Raw genomic sequence first — 4,572 nt, 5'->3', positions numbered from 1 at the left:
GTCACTTGGTTAAAAGTGTAACATTGAATATGTAATATTGCAGCTTTGGACAGGTAAAAAATGTCAGCAACGGATTTTGAAATGTGTCACAAAAGACTGGTTCGACGAACACGAGATGAAATCACAGTATAGAATCTGCTACCGAATCGCCATCCATTCGCTTCAAGCTTGTTTCGAATCATTCGCCTAAATTGTTACTAGTCCATGCGATTTTTAACGATCATTGTATAATACATTTATATTGAAAAATGGATTGCCTCCGGAAAGAACCGTGGAAAGTTTCTTCGAAGCTGTTGACGATCTACCAACTAGGGTAAAGAATAATTAATATCGCGTTAACTGATTATTCAACTGTTTGCATTTAAAAATGTGCTACTTTTATCACTTGAGAGTAAGATGCTTGTAGATGTCGAAGGTATCGACCTTTTTTTTTTTATACTTGACGCGTTAATTAGGAAGAAATGATGTACTGTTTAAAGTTAAATAGCGATTAAATAAGGAACTAATTAGATTTTATAAATCCTGCCTCGCAGGACGAACAGTCAAGCGTTAATAAACGAACGGGTTGAACACAGAGACGCTGATGCCTGACGGGATGCCTGTCTGAGTAGCGATACTTACAACTGGCAAGGAGATAACTTCTAACAAAAGAAAAGACAAATTCGATATACGCCTGAAAGCTTCTGACTTAAAGTCACATTAAAAAAATATTTTTCTATAAAAAACATCACTCCTTAGATGTTGTAATACTTGGAGGTATGTTAGGCTGTCCCGAGCTGCTCGTTCAATCGTAACGCCTCGTGTCCAAGAGTTCCGTTTAGTTAGCGTAAGTAATTTAATGTCCGGTAAGAATTGCAGTATTCGTTTTGTGTTTATACTCGTTGAAACATCATGACTGCCAAAATGCTTGTCGATGCGAAAGGAAGGTACGTAACGCGCAAAATGAACGTAAAACAAACGTGGAACAAACGTTAGCACGCGACTGAAGTACAAAGTTGATGAAACGGTCGTGAACCCGACTCAATTTGTCGTTCTCGTAATCGAGTCTAGGCTTGATTTTCGACTAGGCTTGATTTATACTCTGCTTCTACGAGAACCGCGTAAGTAATTGTACAACGCTATGGTGCTATGTGTACGTAGATTTATTGGAAAACGCGTCGCACCCCTTGAACTCTCTTCTTGCTATTAATACTGTCACTGCTGAAAGAATAAACGTTTGTTATCTCTGACGGAGATCGATGAACCTCCTCTTTTAAATAGGGCGTATTTTACAGAACGTTCGAAGATACAGAATTTCACGTCTCCGCTAAAGAGATATACTACGTCTACGTAAAGGTATTAAAATATATTTTAGTTTACGTTTAATTGTTTGTGTAGATGATGGTTTAAGGACTGGAATTATAGAACCAAGTGCCGTATTCCTGCCGTCACGAGAGTCCATACTAGTTTCGCGCAGCTTAGTGGAGAAAATATGAAAGAAAGAGAGACGAGCGACCGAAAACTGCTCTTTGCGCACTATGGACTCTCGTGACGACAGGTATAGAAATGAATCTTAAGAGCTGAGACAGTAAATATTTCAAACTTCGTACGACTGTTTCAAGTATATGAGGAATAGCAGTAAAATACACGACTATAGTCGGTATTCAGAGTCGTTTATTCTTAAGATTATCTTAAGTATTTGCTATCCCTGTCTATCTCATATTTCCAGTCCCTGTACAGGAAACAGGGGCCTAAGCGGATGCTTAGGCGATATATATCTCTAGTAACGACTCTGAATACCGGTCTATGATTCGTGTAGAACCAGAATCTCTCGATTAACGATGGCCTTTTATCACTCGTAGCGTTTAAGTTTCGTGAATGAAAGAATGAACCTGTGTGAAAGAGACTCTTGTTTAAAACACGAAACGGTTGACCGTTTTCGCACTGCCACATGTAAGTATGTACAACGAAACCTCGATTGTTCGACCTAATTCTGGTGAGGAATCAGGATCAGTGCCATAACTAAGTCAGGATCGTGCCATACGAAGTGACTGTGGCTAAGTGTCTAACTCAATAATGTCAAAAAAATTAAAAATATTAACGTTTTTAAAATTTAAACAAGTTAAATTTTAGTGAATGCAGTATATAAAATACTATTAACACAAGTCAAGTGAAGTGGAAACCACGTGCACCTTGAACCGGGTGTTCCTCGTTTTGCGCCCAAAACCCAGTTGCACTCCCAGCGAATGCCTCCTTCGCCCTCGTTACGGCTCTGGTTAAGATCGTAAAAATGTCAAATTTTTCAGTTAATCGAGGTTCCGTTGTACTATACTTTTATGCCTTCATGTTTAACTGCGCTGGCTAGTTTCGATGAACTTAGCGAACAAATGAAATCACGCAACGACTGAGTCGGTCGCGATTAATGAATACTTTATAAGATTCTGTCCATGTAGTAACCATACGCATACAAATTGTTTAGGAGATTAAGAGGACGATATGATTGTTCGAATTGATTTTCGAAATTACGTTTTTGATTCGACGTTGTATAAGGAGGTAAAAAAAAAGGTAGGAACGACGGGGTGTCGTGCCTGGACCAAAATACCAAAACAATTCCCGAGTACAAATCCGTTTTGGCTGAGGTACGACGACCAGCTACCCGATTCTTCTTAGGCTCTTTTTAAAAATCGAACAGAATCTAGAAGTAACTTGGGAGTAACGTATGTACGTTTCAACAGACTGCCATAGTTAATGTTATTAATGATTACACGTATTAATTAATCATTTATTAGAGAGAGAGAGAGAGAGAGAGAGAGAGAGGGAGCAGAGTAACAGCGAGTGGGTCTCTCCTTTCGCTATGCAATTTTCTCATGCGAAATCATCCTGTATAAAATCATTTATTTCAGCGGCTCGCAGTTTACGCTCCAATTTAATTTCGATCAAACGGAAGATTCCAACGTGGAAATTCTGCGGTAAAACCTTCGTTACAATAAAGAAAATTATCGATGCGAATTGTAATGAAATGAAATAGTGTGGAAATAATTTTCAGAATGGTCGTTTTGCGTTTGTAAAGAATATGAGAATGAAAGCGAGTTGTATGTGTGTGTGTGTGTTGATTGATCATTTAACAGTTCGCACTCTTCTGTCTCATTCAAATAAATTGATGAATGCCACGATGTAACGTGTAACAAGAATTGAACGTCTGCATAATCGAGTGTATCTTTCTTTTTTTTATGTACGTGAATATCGACGATGAGACGATAGTTTTATAAACTAACACGTGACATCTCTCCTGTAGTTTTAAACACGTCCTTATATTTATCGATATACGCGATATGTATCTTTCACGTATGGTCTAAGCTAATTTCAACGGTGGAACGACTTTTTTATAAGACAATAACGAAACGTTTTTATAATCCCGTTACAAACGCAAAGTTCGATCAATTGTCCCTGAAATTCATAGCTGATCAGGATTCCTCTTCTTGTCTTCGTCGACAGGGAGGAGAACTGATTGTTTTAGGCGATAGCACAGCGAAACGTTACTGTACAATTTCGTTTAATAACTTATTAAGTAGTGCGTACTTGGTTTAATACCATTAATGTCTAGCGTAATGTAGAAATGATGATTAGTACCAGTGTACGGCAATTATTTAAATATACTACGTTCACCAATAAAAGCGTTCGTTTTAATGATCTATCCAAAAATTGCAGTCGATTCATTGCAACTTATAAACAGACGTTCATGAAAATTTATATAATGAAATAATGAAAATATTCATTTTATTCAATAAACAAAACTTCTGTAATAACTTATTGCACTTTTAAATTATTTTAAACCTGACATTGAACTGTTATCATGTCCTATTACTGTGAGATGACTATCGGTTGAATGATAGTTATTCAAATGTTACACTTGATTATATAAAAATAATTTTAAATGTAAATTATAGAACAGTGTACTTATGTGCCTGTGTAGACGTAGGTGAACGGCAGAACCTTGAGAACCAGTTTAAGTGAAAGGAACGCGTAGTACCTTCAGTACAGTTTCAGATTCGTTATAAACACGTTCCTCTCGAAGAATAGAGTCTGATTCTCTGAAAATCAGTAATAAGTAAGTAGAATAATATTCGAATGCAACCCTTAATAGTACATCGAGTTATTTGATCATGTAAATATTGAAATATGCACTCAGCTTTTGATATTCTGAATTATTTTAATATATTTATGATTTCTTAACATTCTTTCCTCTAATAATCTGAAGCCTGTTTATAATTCTTAACGTTCCCAATTAAATAATCTATTGAATCCTCGAAGTGTCTGCCAAATTAGAAATTTATTGGGGAGTCAGTATATTAATTGCAATTTCAGATTAAGAATGAAACTGTACAGCGTATCCGACGGACCACCGTCTCTCGCCTGTCGCCAAGCTTTAAAAGCTTTAAACGTCGAATACGAATTGGTCGACGTTAACTACGCCACGGGTGAACACATGACAGACGAATATGGAGAAGTATTATTGAAATTGATAAATAATTTTCATTTCATTTTTTTAGTATGATCGCAGACTTTTCAATTGCTGCAAATTAATTACATAAT

General features: G+C 36.6%; 1 protein-coding gene across 1 annotated transcript in view; it reads left to right on the top strand.

The window, feature by feature from the left end:
• The window catches only part of LOC108628316 (A disintegrin and metalloproteinase with thrombospondin motifs 9), a 106,039-nt gene extending 103,902 nt beyond the window's left edge, over positions 1-2,137 (top strand). The window contains exon 28 of the mRNA XM_026816399.1: positions 44-2,137. The gene's annotated coding sequence lies outside the window, so the exon portion shown is untranslated. The remainder of the gene's footprint in view (positions 1-43) is intronic.
• The last annotated feature ends 2,435 nt before the right edge of the window (positions 2,138-4,572 follow it).

Source organism: Ceratina calcarata, unplaced genomic scaffold (genome assembly GCF_001652005.2).
Source record: "Ceratina calcarata isolate Rehan_Ccalc_2016 unplaced genomic scaffold, ASM165200v1 scaffold517.2, whole genome shotgun sequence".
Taxonomy (NCBI): Eukaryota; Metazoa; Arthropoda; class Insecta; order Hymenoptera; family Apidae; genus Ceratina; species Ceratina calcarata.
The sequence above is the reverse complement of the archived record's forward strand: the minus strand, read 5'-3'. Positions and strand labels throughout refer to the sequence as shown.